Below are 20,938 nucleotides of genomic sequence, written 5' to 3' on the forward strand. Positions count from 1 at the left end.
TACGTAACATTGCAAAGTATCGTAGAAATTTGATAGAGACTCCTTTGCAACATTGCAAGGTATCGTATTATTTTTTTAAAAACACTGAACATTTAAAGTACCACTAGAGGCCTCTAGGGGCGTAGCCGCTAGTAACCCCTAAAGTATCTATGTCCGTATGTACATCAATTACCTAAAGTAACAGGATGTGTGTCTGTGTGTTTGTGTGTTTGTATGTTTGTGTGTTTGTTTGTACCGAAGGATCTCGCTAACCGCTGAACCGATCGGGTTCTCCTTAACAGGGTAGCTTCTCATAGGTCCCGGGAAGGTTTATAACTATTTTCTTGGAGGGTGGGACAACCCCACCCCCCCCCCCAAAAATGAAAAAATCCCCCCCCTCAAAATTTTTTTATTTTTTTTCTATATTTTTTTAACTAAAATTAAAATTTAGGGGGTGGGAGGTACCCCCTCCGAAAATTTGTTTTTTTCGCCCCCCAAAAAATTTTTTTTTTACTTTTTCATTTAAAATCTAAAATAAGAAATTGGGTTATCAAATTCGACTCTCCCCTCCTCAAGTGACCCTAGAGGCCTCTAGGGGCGTAGCCGCTAGTCCTATTATATAAAGTAGTAGTAGCTTTTTTTGTCTGTAGCAAAGGATCTCTAACCGCTGAACCGTATATATTTATATCTTAACCTAACCTAACCTATTTTAAACCACCTTTTATAGGTTTTTTAAACGCCTAACCCCTGCGGGGGGCTTATGTATTTATTCATTTCTTAACCTAACCTAACATGTATAGAAATACTAATATTTTAGACACTCCTGCGTTTGTCCACTCCGACGTTTGTCACTCCTGCGTTTGTCGAACCTTTATAAGCCTTCATATATGTTCTCGCAGGGGTAGCCTCCTAATTCACCATTTGAGGTTGGAGTTGTACCCCTTCAAATTTATCTAATTTAATCAAGAGAAAAATAAATCTAAACTAATGTTCATTTTTAAAAGCGAAGCTTTTCTATACTTAGGGTCGGTCCGTACGTACGTCCATCCGTCCTGTCTGGAACGGATAGCTTTTTATGTTAATTTAGGCATGATAGAATTGTCCTATCTATTTCAACTTTGCATAGTGATTCCTGAAGTAGTTAGGTAAAATTTAGAAAGCGTAGTAACTCTATAATCATTATCAGAATGTGCGTACGTACATTTTATACATGTTGACTTTTACTTTTTAAAAACATTTTTTTGTGATACAATTATCCGATTGATCTGATTTGTGGTATACTGATTCCTGGGACAACAAAGTACAATGTTATAAGCGAATATTCTCAATAATCAAGTCCTAAAAATGTAAGTATGTCCTTAAACATTATCGTGTATTAAGGCAGTTTTTCAACAAATTTACTTACAATTTAGTTTCGACTTTATACATTCACATTCTGCTTATTCAGTTCTGACACTATACAAGTGTTAATGCCCGTTTGTCCTACTTTTTTAGAGCTTCGCTTTTATGAATATTGTCATCCTTGTTAATATTTAATCAGATTTAATAGAATTTCTTGCCTTTCTTCACATTAAGGTAGTGATTTAAAAGGATAAGACAATGGTCAATAAATGATGTACATCCCTAGTAATGATAATACTCAAAATTATCATTTCTCTAGCGTAAATTTAGTGGTTGAAACGTTTGAATACTCAACTTAAATTAATGACAATTCACTAATGTAAAACGATAAGAAGCTACACTTTAAAGGAGAAACATATTAGTTTAGAAGCTATCAGTTTAGCAGTCATCGAGATCCGTTTATACACACACAGACACACATCCTGTTATTTTAATATTTAAAAGTTTTTTTTTAAATTCTTTTCTTTTGTAAAACAAACAAAACAGTACAGAGTTTAAAAAGTTCGTATTTTAATTTTAAGAGAGAGAGAGAGAGAGAGAGAGAGAGAGAGAGAGAGAGAGAGAGAGAGAGAGAGAGAGAGAGAGAGAGAGAGAGAGAGAGAGAGAGAGAGAGAGAGAGAGAGAGAGAGAGAGAGAGAGAGAGAGAGAGAGAGAGAGAGAGAGAGAGAGAGAGAGAGAGAGAGAGAGAGAGAGAGAGAGAGAGAGAAATAACTTTTTTGGCTTAGCAATATTGGGGACATTTATTGGATTTTGAGTGTTCCATCGTTTCTATATATTTAACCACTTATTTTTAACTACAGAATAGGTAATTTTATGTTTCATCATCGTATATGTACATCAATTTATCGGTCATTGTCTTATCCCTTTAGATCCCGAGAATATTTTCAAGATATAATGTTTTGAATTCTTAAACTTTTGCAATTGAGCAATAAATCTATATACAAAAGTAACAGGATGTCTATCTGCGTGTCCGTTTCATCGAATTATCTTGCTAACCACTGAACCATTATGGTTTTCCTTTACAGTAGAGCTTCTTAGAAGTCCATTTATCTATTTGTAGGCAGGATTTTTTACTTTTTCTTTTTAAAATTTAAATTGAAAATGGAGGAGGGATCGACCATCCCCCCTCCCCCTCCATCTTCCACTAGAGGCTTCTAAATGCGTAGCTGCTGGTGATGAAAAAGTAGAATAAAGTATACTCCGACCGCCATTAATGCCCTTTACCTAAATATATTGGATAATGACTAAAGGTTTCGGTCGTCTATCTTGAATAGGAGCCGAGAAAATCGTTTTCAATTTGGACGGACTGACATTTCAAATATAGAATAGCTTAGAAAAGTCTTTGACTTTTTCTTTCTTTTATCCAGGGGGGGAGGGGAAATGGAAAGTTATATTTTACTAGCGGCTACGCCCCTAGAGGCCTCTAGTGGCACTTTAAATTTTCGATTTTTTTGTCATTTCTCTTGGTGGTACCCTCCCCGAAAATAGTTATAAACCTTCCCGAGTCTCATGAGAATCTACCCTGTTAAGGAGAACCCCATCGGTTCAGCGGTTAGCGAGATCCTTCGGTACAGACACACAAACACACAGACATCCTGTTACTTTAGTATAAGGATTGTTTTTTAAGTTTAAATTTAAAATTTTCGAGGTTTTATTGATTGGTTGTTACGAACTAGCAGCAGCTTACAAACTTTTCCACCAATAACATTGTCAATTTATCGTCAATTGTTTTATCCCTTATCTTATTTTGGATCTACTGCAGTTCACGGTAAAATATGAATTTTAAAGGCTGGTAGCTGCCAAATGGCTGAACGTACTGGCCAAATAATCTGGAATAGCCATAAATGCATAATTATCTCGCAGTGCAGAAAAAATACGCGAAAAAAACCTATTTTACGCGTTTTTTCTTCAGTGAAGCTTTCCCTGTGCATAATTGGATCTTGGCTATTCCAGATTATTTGTAGGCCTTCTTGTGCCGCTTAAATTGGTGTGCAGGTTTGATCTGTACGTTCAGCCGTTTGGCAGCTAGCAGCCTTTAATATTCATAGATTTTTGGAAATATTGCTTACCAGCAATATTTTACCGTGAACTGCAGTAGATCCCTTATTTTAAATTAAATGTTTTTAGTAGGAAATCTATGTATGTTTGTCTGTTTTTAAGCTTTTCGATAATTAGGGAAGGTTCGTTAGTTTAAACAGGTTAGAATTGTCCTAGTGGTTTCAAACTTTGCATGGTGATTCTTATAACTATTAGGTAAGATTTAGGAAGCATATCAATTCTATAATCATTACCAGAAAGTCCGTACGTCCATTAAAAACACGCTTTTTTTTTACTTTCTTGACAACAAATTTGAGTATCCTATTTATCTAATTTTTGGAATATTTATATTCCTAGGTAATCCCACTGTTTTAATCGAATCATCTCTGTATTCAAGTCCTAAAAATGTCCTTAAACAGTATCACGTATTTAAGCAAATTTGCAACAAATTATTTACAATTTTGTTTAGACTTATCTATGTATATTAAGAATATCTCTGAACTAATTCTTGCTTAATTATGTGGTGATTACATGCATGTTTTTACAACCAATGCTTTGATTGCTTAACCTTTATTTGATTGCAGAACTGTGCATGATTATGAAATACGGTTGTGTTTTGGGCCAAGGCAAGACGAAGCCCAATCTGTCCTACTTTTGATTCCTTTGACGCCATAAAAATGAGGGATTATCCATCTCTATTTTAAGGGTTTTTCTTTCCCTATTCATCTTCCTCATTTTTATGACGTCACAAGAATAAAAAGTAGGACAGATTAAGCTTCGTCCAAGGCAACCTAAGCATATAGGATATAGAAGCTACTCCATATTTAATTTAGTCTGTCTGTCCGTCCGTCAGTCCGTAACTTAATAAGGGAAATGCGATTTTCTCGGCCGCTATTATAGATAGTCAACTGAAATAAAAAAAGGATTCCCTATACCAATGACCATCTAATATATAATTTACTTGGTTCGTCGGTTTGTCAGTCATGCTAAAATATATCATTTTGTCCATATTTTCTTTTTGCTTCGCTACTTAAGGATGTTGTCATCCTTGTTTTTGTTATTTAAATAGATATATTAAATAGATACATACATTGAAACATACTACGCTTATGATTGCGGTGTGAAGCGTCCGTACGCCCATCATACAACCAATCCTTTGATTGCACGACCTTTGTCTGAGAAGTCCTAACTGTGCATGGTAATCAGTTGCACTTATTTTGGGCCAAGGCATTCCCCCCCGCTCTAACTATTTATGTCGCGCACCTGACATAGTAGCAGTAGGAACCATTTTTAACGTCTTTTAAAGCGGTGTTAAGCCAAAATTCGAACCTATCACCTCCCAGACGACGAGCGAGTGCGCTACCTGTTGAGCCACAATTGCGGGTTGATCATCTATAGTACTATATCTATTATTGTTAAAATGACTTTTTATTATCTAGATGTACTATATATATAACTAGCGGATACGCCCCTAGAGGCCTCTAGGGGCATTTGAGGAGGAGAGAGTCGAATTTGATAATTCAATTTCTTATTTTAGATTTTAAAAGAAAAAGTAGAAAAAAAAAAATTTTTTTTTTGGGGGGGGTGCCCCCACTCATTTTTAATTTTAGTTAAAAAAATTTTAAAAAAAATTTGGGGGGGGGGGTGGAATTTTTATTTTTTGGGGGGGGTTGGGGGTGTCCCACCCCCCAAGAAAATAGTTATAAACCTTCCCGGGACATATGAGAATCTACCCTGTTAAGGAGAACCCAATCGGTTCAGCGGTTAGCGAGATCCTTCGGTACAAACACACAGACACACAGACAAACATCCTGTTACTTTAGTATAAGGACTAGCAGCTACTCCCTTAGAAGCCTCTAGTGGCACTTATATTATCTGTTATACCTAGCTATGTTGCGTAGGAATCTCTTTCTACGATAACTAGCAATGTTGCGTAGGAGTCTCTAAACGTAAATTTTTTCTCATTTTTTTCTGATTTCTCTTGGGAGGGTGGTGGCACCCTCCCCCAAAGTAGTTATAAACCTTCCCGGGACCTATGAGAAGATACCCTGTAAGGGAAAATCATTTTGGTTCAGCGGTTAGCGAGATCCTTCGGTACAAACATACAAACACACACAGACAAACAGACATCCTGTTACTTTAGGGGCCATAGTTTGAGTATCTCTATATGTACTATATCTATTATTGTTAAGATGACTTTTTGAAATTTTTTTTGGCTTAGTCAGTCTCTTCCAATCAGCTTCGGAGTGAAAATGCCAGTTTTAATGCGAAAAATTAAAGTGTATGAAAACGCAGGGATCTAAAGGGATAAGACAATTGCCGATAAATTGATGTACATCTCCAATATTAATACACAGAATTACCACTTTCTGTAGATTGGACTAAGTGGTTAAGGCTTTTGGACACTGGACTTAATGAACCAACCAATTAAAATGTATTAGAAGTCTCTAAAGTTGTTGAGCCAACGAATAAGAAAACGTTATTATAAAACTTTGGGGACTAGTGTAATTAACAACCCAATTTTCCCTCCCTCCATTTTAATGCGAAAAATTAAAGTGTACACTTTTACGCATTATACTTTATCGTATTATAGACAGCTTTCCGCGGATATTAAAAGTAAAAATTATAGTGTTAAAACCAGTTTTTTCATCCCTTAGGAGCCAATGGTCTTGGCTAACAAAATGGTTATTATTTTTAATGTTTCTTTATTTTAGTATTCGTGGAAAATTGTCTGTATTAGGAGGCTATACATAATTTTTTAGTATGGTTGAGAAACGGTTTTAATCCAGCGGATATTAATCGGTTTCAAAGCCATACTGGAAATGCCATTTTAAAGTGTACACATCTTGTGTAATGAATAGAATATACATTTCATGTACAGGGAGGGAGGGGATATTGGGCTGTTTATTACACTAGTCTCCAAAGTTTTATTATAACCTTTTCTTATTCGTTGGCTTAAAAACTTTTATTGAATTTTGATTGATTGGTTAAATATTTTGAGTGTTTAAAGGTTTCAGCCACTAATCGTAATCTACAGAAGGGGTAATTTTGTGTATCATCATTGAGGATTTATATCAATTTATCGGCCTTTGTCCTATCCGGCCCATTATAGTATCGTAATAGGAAAGAAAGCGTAACAATAATTATTAACAGAATGTCTATTTTAAACATCATGATTTTTAAAAGCGAAGCTTTTCTATAATTATGGTCGGTCCGTACGTCCGTCCGTCCGAGATAGATAGCTTTTATTCGTTAATTTAGGCATGTTAGAATTGTCCTATCGATTTCAAACTTTGCATGATGATTCCTGTAGTAGTTGGGTACGATTTAGAAAGCGTAGCAACTCTATAATCATTACCAGAATGTCCGTACGTCCATTTTAAACATGTTGATTTTTCTACTTTTTTAACAACAAATTTTCAAGTGTTTTAATTATCCGTTTGATCTGATTTTTGGTACTTTGATTCCTGGGACAAAGAACAATATTATAAGCGAAGCAACTCTATAATCAAGTCCAAAAATGTAAGTATGTCCATAAACATTATCCTGTTTTTAAGCAGTTTTTCAACAAATTTACCTACAATTTTGATTCGACATTTATACATTTATGTTCCGATTTTTCAGTTCAGATACTATACAAGTGTTAATGTTCGTTTGTCCTACCGTTTCAGTGCTTCGCTTTTATGGATGTTGTCATCCTTGTTGGCTTTAAAAAAAAGATATATTAATTGATACATTTGAACATTGATACCTAGTACAATTAGGTATAATGTCTCCAAGGCATCTCCAAAATCAAATCTTAAAATGTAAGTATGTCCATAATGAGCATCTTGTATTTAAGTAATTTTGAGAATAGATATATTATTATTTGGATGTTTCACCAGATTTTCATGTAATCTAATAAAGTGATACTCCCAGCTGGTTAAAATAATGGTACCCCCCATCGATCCAAATTTATCCCATCCCCTATTCTCCTATTGGATGAATAAATGAGTTCCATATGAGCTTAATTGACGACAAATTTTCCCCTGTCAATATATCCACCTATAATATTGGATATTAAGGTTATAACTTTATTTTGTTAATGTTCGTTTGTTTGACCTTACTATTATTATTTCTTTAAATGGCTTTAGCCATAATGTAGTTATGATTCCAGCTATTAACACTTTTAGGGGCGAATTAAGGGTTAATGAACCCTCCCCAAAAAAAGACAAACAACCATACTGTTAGTTTTATTAGGATTATAAAGTCATATATCGTAACATATTAATCAAGAAAATTATATTAAAACCAGTTTTGATAGCCATGAGGGGACGAAGGCTGAAGCAAATAAACTAGTATTAATCTTATGATTTTTATTTTAATCTTCGTGGAAAATTGTTTATTAAATGATGTTATAAATAATCCTGTTACTTTTATATACAAAAACACTGTTTACTTCAGATGTCAGACTCTCATTAGTTGAAATTGCTAAATTCTTGACTCTTATTGGTTGAAATTTCAAAACTCCTAACTCTCATTGGTTGAAATTTCAATATCCTTGACTCTCATTGGTCGAATTTTTGAATTCTTAACTCTGATTGGTTGAAATTTTACTTTAGATGGAAATGAAAGAGGATCCAATGCCGTTGTCTGACACTCATTGGTTGAAATCTTAGAAATCTTGACTCTCATTGGTTAAAATTTCAAAATTCTTGACTCTAATTGGTTAAAATTACAAAATTCTTGACTCTCATTGGTCGAATTTTTGAATTCTTAACTCTGATTGGTTGAAATTTTACTTTAGATGGAAATGAAAGATGATCCAATGCCGTTGTCAGACTCTCATTAGTTGAAATTTCTAAATTCTTGACTCTCATTGGATGAAATTTCAAAACTCTTGACTCTCATTGGTTGAAATTTCAAAATTCTTGACTCTCATTGGTCGAAATTTCAAAATTCTTGACTCTCATTGGTTGAAATTTCAAAATTCTTGACTCTCATTGGTCGAATTTTTAAATTCTTTACTCTGATTGGTTAAAAATTTACTTCAGATGGAAATGAAAGAGGATCCAATGCCGTTGTCTGACGCTCCACACACAGAGACAGAGCTGGTCAATTGTTCGGCTGTTGATCAAGGACAGTTTGTGGGCCCGGTTCAGGTATTTTTTTATCTGTTATTGCTTCAAAACAAATTGAAATCGACTGGATTAGAACTGGTTCTAAGCCATACTGGAAAATCATGTTTAGCATCACCTTATAATCAAATTTTATATGAATATAAAATTGCAAAATCATAAGATTAAAACCAGTTTTGTTAGCCCTTGCATCTTTGGGCTAAAAAAACTGGTTTTAATCTTATGATTGTACAATTTTATATGCATAGAAAACTGGTACATTTTTATGTCTGCTGAAAGCTGTTTATAATATGAAGCAATAAACAACTATTCTTTAACATCTCTTGTGTGAAGCAGGGTGTTCTCTTTGAAAAAAATACATAAATACTATTCAAATTTCTTTTTTATCTATCTATCTATCTATGTATCTAGGTGTATGAGTCTATCTACCACTGGAACACAGCTGTGTACCTGATACTGGCAGTACACGCCATACCTCTCTGGATCATATCAGCCAGAATAATACACAGGTAATATGTTAGGACCTTAAGGGATAAGACAATGGCAGAGACATTGATGGCTATCCCCCTATTATTATACTACTTAATGGTTGACAAGTTTGGACAGTGCAAGGAAAAAAACTGTCTAGTTTTTATCCAATGATTGAGAGAGCATGGTTCTTAATTTTTGGGTACCAGCATAATTTACAGTCCAATGTCTCCTACCTCCTCGCTCTTCTAAATCTCTATCAATCTATCAATCTGTCAAGCTATGAAATCAATCTATCTCTAAATCAATTAATCAAGATATCTTTCTCTCTATGATTCAATCAATCAGTAAATTTATTTATCCATCTCTTAAAGAAATAATCTATCTCCGAATCAACAAATCTTCTTCTATGTTAATCAATTAATCTGAATCAATCTACCACTCCACCAGTCTATTAATCTATCAATCTATTAGTCTAACAATCTATCAATCAATTTATCCATCAATCTATCCATCTCTGAATCAATAAATCTAGTTTGCTTTCTTTCTATTAATCAATCAATCTATTAATCTATCTCTGAACCAATAAATCTTTCTCTCTATTATTCAATCAATCTATCACTTTATCAATCTATCAATCTTTCAATCTCTCAATCAATCAATCCATTAATTTATCAAATTATCAACCTATCTCTGAATCAGCTAATTTTTTTTATCTAATTATCAATCTTTCTCTCTATTAATCAATCAATCTATCAATCGACTTATCCATCTATCAATCAGTCAATTAATTTATCAATCTATCTTTGAATCAATAAATAAATGAATGAATGTATTTAGTTTAAAGTCAACATGTGATAGTGAGCTACACTCCTCCCTGTTGAACTTATGCCTGGTGCCCCCTCTGTACATGGTGGTATCTGCTATTGGCATCATCCTCCCCTCCACAGGGCCCTTTATTCAGGTAATAGCAGCTACACCCAGAGTTCTAAAGGGATAAGACAATGGCTGATAAAATGTTGTACATATCTAATGATGGTAAACAAATTTAATCTTTCTGTAAATTAAAATTAGTGGTTGAAAAATTTGAACACTCAACTTTATGAACGAACCAATCAAAAGTCCCCAAAGTAGTTAAGCAGACAAAAAAGAAAACTTTGGGGTCTAGTGTAATAAACAGCCCATTGTACCCTCTCTTCTTGAGCTACACCCTTAAAGTACTCTAGAGGTTTTTGAGGTGGGGAATAACTAACCCCCCCCCTCCTAATTTTGATTTTAGTTTCAAAAAGGAAAACATCAAATGTTTGATTCCCTTTACATTTTATAACCAATAATATGGGTGGATTGTTTTTACATTGTGTTTTTATCTAAATTTTTTGTTATGGATCTAGATTTAATGTATTTTTTGGTTTTTAACACAAAACTCTTTGTTTAGTTGATTGGAGATTTGGTAATTTCTTTTGGGATTGTGCAGTTTATAGTTTTTACAACTAAATTGTCTGGGGGTAGCAGACAATTAGTTCAGGTAACTTTTAAACATTTTCATAGGTTGAAATAGGAAATTCTTGCCTCTTCTCGGCTGGAATTATAAAATTCTTGATTCTCATTGGTTGAAACTTTAAGATTCTTGACTCTTATTGGTTAAAATTTGTAAGTTCTTGACTCTAATTGATTAAAATTTTTATGTTCTTGACTTTCATTGGTTTGAATTTTAAAGCTGTTAACTCTCATTGGTTAAAAATTTTAAGTTCTTGACTCTCAATGGTTGAAATTTTTGTTTCTTAACTCTCATTGGTTGAAATTTTTGTTTCTTAACTCTCATTGGTTGAAATTTTTAGATTGTTGACTCTATTGGTTAAAACTTTATAATTCTTGACTCTCATTAATTGAATTTTTTAGATTCTTGACTCTCGTAAGTTGATTTTTAAAAATTATTGACACTCATTGGTTGAAATTTCAAGATTCTTGGTTCTCATTGATGAAATATAAAATTCTTGCCTCTTATTGGTTGAAACTTTAAGTTTCTTGATTCTCATTGGTTGAAGCTTCAAGATTCTTAATCCTCATTAGTTGAAATCTTATTTATCTATGTATCTAGATGTGTGTAGAGAGTAAGACAGGAATGCCCATATCAGCTCCACCCTTTGTTTGCCTAGCTATTGTAGAACCCCCCATGGTTACAATCAGGTAAAAAAAGTGAGTATAGTCACTTTTCTGACAACACCTCTAAAGGAGTGTCACGTCATATTTTCACCGTAGGGTTTTTCCTATTTCTAGCCCTTGCAGGGAGCTCTAAAGGCCATTTGACTAACCATTACTAAACCTAGCTTAACTATCCTAACCTAAAATAAAAGCTATTGTGAAAATATGACGTATAGCCCCCTGAAGACGCATTGTCACGAAAAGGACTATACAGAAAAAAGCAAGGATAATAAGTAGCACAGCTACTGGAAGCATATGATGTACTATGAGGTTTGGGGGGGGGGGCTGGATTTATCCCTTATTTTCAATTTTAGTTTTAAAAAGTTGAATTAATACAAAATTTGGAGAGTTTCATTTTTTTCTAGGGGTGGTTGGACCTTCCCCCTAAATAGATGTAAAGGAGAACCATATCGGTTCATTGGTACTTGAAGTACTTGAGCTAGAGGTGAGAGGGGGGGGGGGAATACAACTGCCATTTTCAATTTTAGTTTTAAAAAGAAAAAGTTTTTAAAAAAATTGGGAAGGTCATTCTTTTCTATGGGAGATTTCCAGGATCTATGAGAAGCTATTCTTTAAAGGAGAACCATATCACTTCAGAAGTTAGCAAGATTTTTTGGTACACACACCAACAGAAAGACAAACATGGATCCTGTTACTTTTTCACAAGGATATTTAACTATCCGAGAAAGCCTAAAATGTCATGTGTGACGTCATAAAAATGCATCTCTTTTTTAGGGGGTTTCCTTTCCCACTTCTCCTCTCATCCTTCCTTTTTAGACATATTTTTATGATGTCACATGTGACATTTTAGGCTTTCTCAACCAGCCTTCTATTTATAGGAAGCTGAATATAATCCAAGTAATGCCAGTGATACTCATATTTCTCAAGTTGGCCCTGCTCATCATCAAGATTATAGAATCAGCTCTGTATGATACTAAAGATGAACATTTAAGGTTAGTTTCAAGGCTTATTTTCTCTTAGTTTATTGGTTCCACAGACTTTAACATCAACTTCATGTGGAATTGATCTTGGCATTATTAACCAATTTTTTTCTAACTTAGTGGAACTTTTAAGGCATTATTCTATGAAAATTACTTAAAAAATAAGAAAAGTTAAATAAAAATGCATTTTGAAAAAATTGCTTCATGATTACTTTAACATAAGTTATAATTTAATGTATTTGCACGAAAATAAAATCACCTAGCAATACCAATTCATATTTTCTGATGATCTTTAAGATTACAGAATCAGCTTTATATTATACTAAAGACGAAAGTGAATGTTCATTTCTTCTAAAAATGCTGATTTTAAATCTTTGTTCAAAATTATAGAATCATCTCTATTTGATACTAAAGAAGAATATCTAAGGTTAGTTTCAAAGTTGGTTTAACATAAGTTTTAATTTAATGTATTTGCACAAAGAGAAAATCTGCTGTTTGTTGTCCATAAATATCCCATATTAGTCATAATAATATTGTAAAAAAAAGTTTCCAGGCAAACTTAAGGCTCCAGGAATGATCCTGCAGGTCTTGAACCCCCGCGAAACTTTGAATGACATCTAAGGCAGTATGTAATTACTTTCTAAGATACTTCAAAGAGAATCCTTTTTTTTCGCGCATTTTCCATAAAAAATTGTATGTTAGCATTTAGTCAAATGCGTTTATTATGTCAAACTGTTCTTAATTCTCACCATTTCATATTTATACATTTGATCAAAATTATGAACAGTTTGACTTAATAACCGCATTTGACTAAATGCCAAGACACAACTTGATGGAAAATACACGAAAAAAGGACCTTCTTTTAAACTTTTATGTCTATAATACATTCTTTTGGTGTACCTAACCTAAATCTAAATTCAAAGTGCATATGATTTTTGGGTCGCATTTGTGGTATGCGGCAACTCTGGACCATGCAGAAACCAAGACATTATAGTGATGCTACGCACCCAGCTAAATCCTGTTATTCTACAATTGTAAAGCCACCTGAAAATATGTCAGATAACGGTATTGATTTCATCTCTCAGTTGTCCTGCAAATGGAGGGAGGGGTGTTACCCCTCCCTCTCCCATCTTAAGCACCAGAACCTTCCCCTTCAACCACCAAGTTATCAGCACCACCTCAACCCTGAGGATAAAGGATCTAAGCCTTCCCTCACCTGATAGAATCACCCCCACACAGACTGTTGTTGTCAAAGTAATCATCAAACCTTCCCTCTTCAGTACCCAGACCTACCACTCAACCCCTCTATGCTTATCTACCTATTGTGCTGTTCCATGGGCTATTCATCAAACCTTCCCTCTTCAGTACCCAGACCTACCACTCAACCCCTCTATGCTTATCTACCTATTGTGCTGTTCCATGGGCTATCCTGCCTGCCCCAGACAGGGATAACCATCTACCTAACCATTGCAATTATCTATGTTTTACTGTATGATTTATCTTTAACTATCTTTATTCCTAATCCATATGTATTTATATTATGTTGTACAACTTTAGTTATCCTTAAACCTGCAATAAAGAAACAACTGAATAGACTATGTTTATTATTTAGTGATTGCTAGAGAAGCGTAGCTTCTCTATAGTATAGGTGTCCACGTTGTTAGTTAGCGTCCTTCAAGCGATACACATCTTCTAATGTAGAGCTGCTGTATAAGCTTCCTACCCCTTTTTTTGAGTATCGCTACCACCCCTTCTCCTCCCCCCCGTTCATCTACAACAGTGGAGGAGAGCCTACGCTATACACACACACACACACTACACATACACACACTCTAGTGTTGGAGCCCTGCCATTGGTTGGGAGTTATTCTGTGGAGAGCTGTGATTGGTCCTGTCCTACAACTGGTGCCATCTCATTGGTCAACTTTATTCCTCGCCCTCACGTCATTGGTTCAGGTTACCCCTTAATTGTGACCCCTCTCTACTACGCTTAGTCTTACCTATACCACGCATCTGTGAACATCTATCTGTGCTTTAATAATTATTATTTTTTGTCGGCACTTTTTTTTGCCGTCACTATGTCCAAAGCCAGCAAAGGCAACAAGCTTAGAGCTGCCATAGCGGATGAGGAGGCCGCCGACGGTTCGGCAGATGGTGGCGTTAATCTTAGCCCGGATACTTGGGCCAGGATGTCTAAGCTCATTGATACTTCTGTGGCCTCGAAAATAAAAGAGTACACAGAACAAACAACGAAGAGTTTCAACAGCGTGAACCTGAAGTTGGTAGATATAGGTAAGCGTATAGAGGGGTTACAGGGGCAATACCAGACCGAAATTGACTCTATTAGGGCTCGACTCGAAGACCCTGATGTCTCGCCTGATGAGGCTACAGGCCTCAAAATCAAAGGCTTAGGGGCGCAAATTGATCTGCTATTGAAATTACGGACGGAGGATAGAGAGTGTGACCGTTTTATTAATTATCATCATTTATGTCAGGCGGTCAAGAGGGAACAGAGGCAGCGATGCTGGTCCCTACGGATCTACGGATTCCAGTCGCCGTGGCGAGCCACCACCCCTGACGTCAAGGATGTTTATGAAGAGGTCATCGAACCGGTCCTACGGTCAATGATACAGTCAGGTGATTCTGTTGCGTTCAACACGAGTTTTTACTCTAATATTGAGTTCAGCCATCCTCTTGGCCCTAGCCGCAAAGGCGCAGTCCCCCCGATGATCTTTAGGTTCTTTTCGCGCAGGACTTTATTCCTGTTTATGTTAAATAAACGGGAGCACTTGATTAGCCTAGAGAAGCGTGCGGCGGACCGCAGCCAGTGGTCATCAGCGGCGGCGGCGGTCAAATACGATCCCAAGGTGAAGCTTAGGGTGTCACATGATCTAGCGGACATGAACCGCCAAGTAATGTCTTTCCTACACACAGCCAAGCTTGCTCACAAATGCAAGACCACGAGTGCAGGGGTCTCTTTCATGCCCCTTGGCCACAAGGGTAAATGGATCAAGATCCACAACCCTTTTTCCCCCACAGTCCTAGGCATGGTAGAGCCTCTGCCGGAATTAAATTCCCTCCTTAGCGCCAAGTCCATCGTGTTGGAGGCCTTCAAGGCCAACGTCCCTAACAAGGCGTTGTTTGACGGCCTTGATTTTAACCTGTCAGATATTATTAAGGTTGCTGATCAGCATGCCAAGCAGCAGCGCCCAGAGGAGGATGGAGGAATAGATCCTGGAGTCACAGTCAGACAGGAAGGAGGGGCAGAGGGTCTCCCACCAGCTGGTGGTGCGGCACCTGGAGCCGACGCATTTCCAGCTTTACCCTCCCCCCACACCCCCAGAGATGACGTGCCCAAAGAGGATCAGACAGCGCCCACAGCGATAGCGGCCAGTAGGCGAGCTGCCGCAGCAGCAGCTGCAGCATCGACGGTGTCAACCTCTAGTCCTACCTCTACAGCTCCAACTAAATGAAAGGACAGTATAAGTTTTATTAATCTTCCATACAAAACATATAGAACTTGTCCTTTATAAACATTAATCACTTAGTGATATAGATTTTTATTCAAGTTAATCTTAAAACAAAGTTTAGTAGCAGATTATTATTATTATGTGTGTACATAGAACTTAAATATTTATAGTTAATATATCTAACAAGGCTAATAATTTAACAATTGTATAATAATAGTCTAAGCCTTGTAAGCCATTAGTCAATTTTATAAGTTCAGTAGGTACTTAGATACCTCATTGATTTTTGGGTATGATGCTAACATTACATTGTATTATCATGTATTCATATAATTGTGTTTCAGTATGTACGCAGCACACGGGACGCTCTAGAAGTCGAAGTTGGAGGGAGAACCTTATCGGTCGAGCAATGCTTTCTGGATGTGAACCTTTGCAGTATGGTTTCTCAGGTAGATAGTGGCGTAAATCAACTTAATAACAATCCGAATTTTAATATTACGTCGCATATTTATGGGGACATTTTTTCGGACTTTTCAGAGGAGCTCAATATAGACTCCTATTATATTACAGAGCAGAATGCAATAGAAAAAATTAAATCACTCAACAGACCGGTCTTTTCAATATTTAACTTAAATTGCAGATCCATTAATTCGTGTTTTACAGAGCTTAGTTCCAGTATAGATTGTTATAAAAATTCGGGCGTGGAGCCCACAGTAATTAACCTGCAGGAATCTTGGCTCAATGATAACAGTAATCTAAATTTAATTCAGCTTAATGGGTATGACTTGTACTCTAAACCTAGGCCCCAGGGGAGGGGGGGGGGCATTTGCACTTATGTGCAATCTAGGTTCAAAGTTGAAGAGATTTTTCCTAATTTTTTTGAACAATCAGTCTTTGAGTGTTTAATTTTAAAGATAAGTTATAGCAATTTTAAGGGAATTGTAGTTAATATTTATAGGACCCCCAGTGAGGAAACCATTCAACCCTTTCTTGAGAAACTTCTTGAACTTTTTGATAGCTTAGACAATTATGCCAATTATCCTATTTTCCTCACAGGCGATATGAATCTAAACCTTTTCCAAGCAGTTTTACCGGGTAGTTCGGCAGCTCAATTTCTTGATAACTTAATTATTTATGGGTTTATTAATATAACCCTTAGATCTACCCGTATACACAACTTTAGTCATAGTTTATTGGATTTAATTTGTTGCAAAAACTTTATACAGAATGTAGCCCTGTCAATGATTGTACCCACAGACTATTCAGATCATTTTTTAACTATTGGTGTTTTTTACGAAGAAAATTTCAAACAGACAAAAAAACCTCAAAATTTCACAAAGCGCCTGTTATCAGATGAGAATTATGATAACCTTTGCAATGCGCTAAATGATACTGATTGGTCTGTGGTTACTACTCTAAATAATGTTGACTTAGCCTATGAAGCGTTCCTAAAGATATTCATTGACCTTTATAACATTCACTGTCCCAAAGTTTCTATTAGAAACAACAGGCGTTGCATCCCCCAAGAGCCCTATATCAATAATTATATTTTAAAATGCAAAGCCTTCAAGAACACACTTTATAGGATAAAATGCAATGATCCTTCTGAGTTTAATACTGCACGGTACAATGCGTACCGCAATGAGTACTTTAGGAGCGTCCGTAGGGCTAAGAAAAATTATTTTCAGAATCAAATCAAGTCTGCGGGTAAGGATGGGAAAAAAGTATGGTCTGTACTTAGGGAGGTTCTGGGGGTGAAAAAGCACACAAAAACAATGGATTATCTTGAGGTCGGTGATCGTAAGATCACCGATAAACAAGAAATCGCTAATCATTTCAACAATTTTTTTAGTAATTTGGGTGCTAATTTGACCCCAGACATCCCTATCTCAAACAAAAACTTTAGGGAGTTTCTCCCTCCACGAATTGAAGATACCATCTTTGTTCCCCCCCTTACACTGCAGAAAACATTTGAATTAATGACTAGTATTAAGCCAAAGGAAAGCCAGGACTTTTTTGATGTATCCATGAAATTATTATGTAGAACAGCGGGGCCGATTACGGCTCCGTTGCAATACATCTATAATCTGAGCATAAGCACAGGTGTTTTTCCCGATCTCATGAAGATTTCCAAAGTTGTCTTAGTATATAAGAGTGGCCCTATTTCTGTTGTTGAAGCCTATCGTGGCGTCAGCATGATAGCGTCATTCAGCAAACCTCTGGAAAGGTATTTATACACTTCCATTTATGATTTCTTGGATGAGCGAAATTTTTTCAATGTGCGTCAATTTGGCTTTCGTCGCGGCTATAATACTAGTCATAATGTTCTGAACTTAATGAATCTTGTTGCAAAGGCTTTCATTGATGGACAGGTATGCAGTATACTGCTCCTGGACATCAAGAAAGCCTTTGATCTTGTTGACAGGGACATATTGCTGGCTAAATTATATCATTATGGGATTAGAGGTGTCATCTATGATTGGTTTGTTAGTTATTTTTCTTCTCGTAGGCAAAAAGTTTTTTTTGGGGGGGAGTACTCCTCCACTCTGGAGGAGATACTTATCGGCATACTCCAAGGCAGCTGTCTGGGCGTATTAATGTTTTTGATATTCATTAATGACCTAGACAGCAGCTGCAGAGAAGCCATTTTTAACCTTTTCTGCGATGACACCCTAATCTTCTTAAAATCTGACAATTTCACAAATTTAATCCAAACAATAAATAGAGTCCTACCTCAAGCAAATGACTGGTATGCTGCCAATAAATTAATTATAAACTCCTTAAAAACAAAAATTATCCTTTTTAAAACTCCTAGACAAGTTATTCCTGCAAATGAAATTGACCTTCTTAATGAATTTCCTGTTTATATTGATTCTAACAACTATGGGGAAAGGGATCCTGGCAAAATTGTCAAGCTTGATAAAGTCGACTGCAACCATGAAAATGAAAAGAATAGATGGGCTAAGCACTTAGGTATTAGGTTAGATTCTAAGTTGAAGTTTACTTATCACTGGGGGGACCTTCACAGCAGGCTGCAGCGCGCAATCTTTAGCCTCCGTGTCATGAAGAACGTGCTCGACATGCAGCATCTTAAGATGCTGTATTTCGCGTACGTACATAGCATTATCGAGTATTCAATAATAGTTTTTACAGGTGTAACTGACGGACAGGCAAGTATTATACACAAACTACAAAAAAAGTGTGCTAGAATAATCACAAACAGCTCCAGCACTGCACACAGTGCTCCTTTGTTCAAACAATTGCGTATTTTACCATTCAAAGAGCTGAGAGATTATAATATCATGCTTTTTATGCATAAATATATTAACGGCCAACAGCCTGACATTTTTGATAATACTTGGCAATATAGACGTCAGTTACACTCCTACAACACACGTCATAGAAATGATTTACATGTGGACAGTACAACAAGAAATTTTATATTCAATTTACCTTTAATTCAATTTCCAATAGTTTATAACTCTTTACCAGAAAACCTGAAAACTATCCAAGATTTTAAACTTTTCAAAAAAAGAGTTTTTGATTACCTACTAAATAGAATTGTGTAAAATGTCAACCACAAATACGTTATTTTAACTTGTTTTAATTTAACTTTCATTTTCACTTTCTTAGCTGCATTTGAATTAAACTTAAATTTAATTTTTTATGACGTGTGACAGATTAATATTATTCCAATCAATTTATTGACTATTTTTTAGTCATTCTTAATTTATTTAACTCGAAGCTAAGTTTGTCCGGGGGCAGGGATTGCGGGTTGCGGCGGCGGATGGAAGAATATTCTTAATATTCTTAGTTTTATAAACTACATTCCTGGTTGTAATTTATCTTTCCTTCAACTTAAGCTGTTTACTAATTCTTTCTGTTTTAGGGGGTTGTTGTTGAGCAGGGACTGCGGCTTAATGCTATGGGGTTAGTTGGAGAAAACTGTGGTGAGTGACTCCAGCCGCGACGGTAGCAGCGTTCTATGCCATTTTCCGAACAAAATGTGTTATTTTTCTCGCTTGAAGATTTTTTGTCCTTGTTCTGTCAAAATTGAATTTTGACGCAGTTTTTTGTTGCAACAAACAACACGTTTTAGAATATTTAATTTGAATATTCTCTGTTGCATTCATGAATATTGGAACTCATCCAATTTTCAAATTTTGTTAATTTTATTCGTTTATTCTTCATGACGCATGATTCATGACGCATAATTGTTCGGACCTTGGCAGGTGGGGCGCGGCAACCCGAGCGGGGGGGGTCATGGGCACATTTTTCTTCAACCCTTCTACGCTTGAATATTCATGAATATTCATTGAATATTCGTTTATTAGGATCGGACCAAAATAAAAAACTTAATCAAAGCCAAAAAATTTTCAGATTAATTTATTCTCTATGATTTATTTTAATTTTAACCTTTCTTTTGTCCTTATCACTCTAAAAATTATTTCTCCATAGCGTGGTTACTAACGTGGTTACTGCAAGCAGAATACTCTAGGTACCTATTCTTAAGTTTTTTTTTTTTTTTAAGACTTATTGACTTTTTAATTTTAATTTTATTTTTGTTTACTTCTTTATAAATAGGTACCTAGTCCTACTGAATATAGACGTATGGGATAAATTATGGATTGTTATTACGAGTTGCGCTTCTATCTATTTGATAACCTTGTTCCTTGGTCCTAGGACCAAGGAATTGTATTAACTTTACTATTTAGGAATCACATTTGGAGGCATTGCGCGGCGGTGGGGGACAACCAAAGACGGAGGCGGACAGACTTCTGGGGGTGTAGCAAGCATATTGAAGCATAATTGCGGAACTTTATCATTATTGAACTATAACAGCAATGTTCAAATTCACTAGTCCGACTATGCCGGCCAGCAATAGCGCCTGAACGTCATCAAGGGCGTGCTCCAGCCTTAGGGCTACGTACTGCACCTGGCTAGTCAGACATGGGCATTATCCGCTATCATTATTAAATTGTTTAGTCATTATTATCGCTAATAATATGTCATAATGATTGGATGGGAAATAAAAATAAACCATCATATAATTATAAGTAAATGTGATAATATGCAATTAAATCATATATAATAATCTAATATTATCATTAACATGTATTTTATCATGTAAAATCTATCATTTTTATTTTCCCGGTGGAGGATAATTGTCCAAGATCGGGGTTTGTTGGATCTATGGTTAATAAATTGAATTTGAATTTGAATTTGAACGTCTGTTCACACTGCCGTAGTCTTTATTCGAACTCTGGTGTCTGCCATTTACCCTAGGCGGATACCACAACTTTCACATACAAAAATGGATTGCGGAT

At 35.8% G+C, this 20,938-nt stretch overlaps 1 protein-coding gene and 1 long non-coding RNA gene across 6 annotated transcripts in view; both read left to right on the top strand.

Moving 5' to 3' along the window:
• Nucleotides 1-20,938, top strand: part of LOC145307199 (uncharacterized) — a 184,246-nt gene that overhangs the window by 52,378 nt on the left and 110,930 nt on the right. The window lies entirely within an intron of this gene.
• Nucleotides 15,886-20,833, top strand: LOC145307235 (uncharacterized). The gene is made up of 2 exons (XR_013875359.1): nt 15,886-15,954; nt 20,402-20,833. It is a non-coding gene; the product is annotated as an uncharacterized LOC145307235 (long non-coding RNA).

Source organism: Acartia tonsa, chromosome 15 (assembly GCF_053477335.1).
Source record: "Acartia tonsa isolate MP-2025a chromosome 15, ASM5347733v1, whole genome shotgun sequence".
Lineage (NCBI taxonomy): Eukaryota > Metazoa > Arthropoda > Copepoda > Calanoida > Acartiidae > Acartia > Acartia tonsa.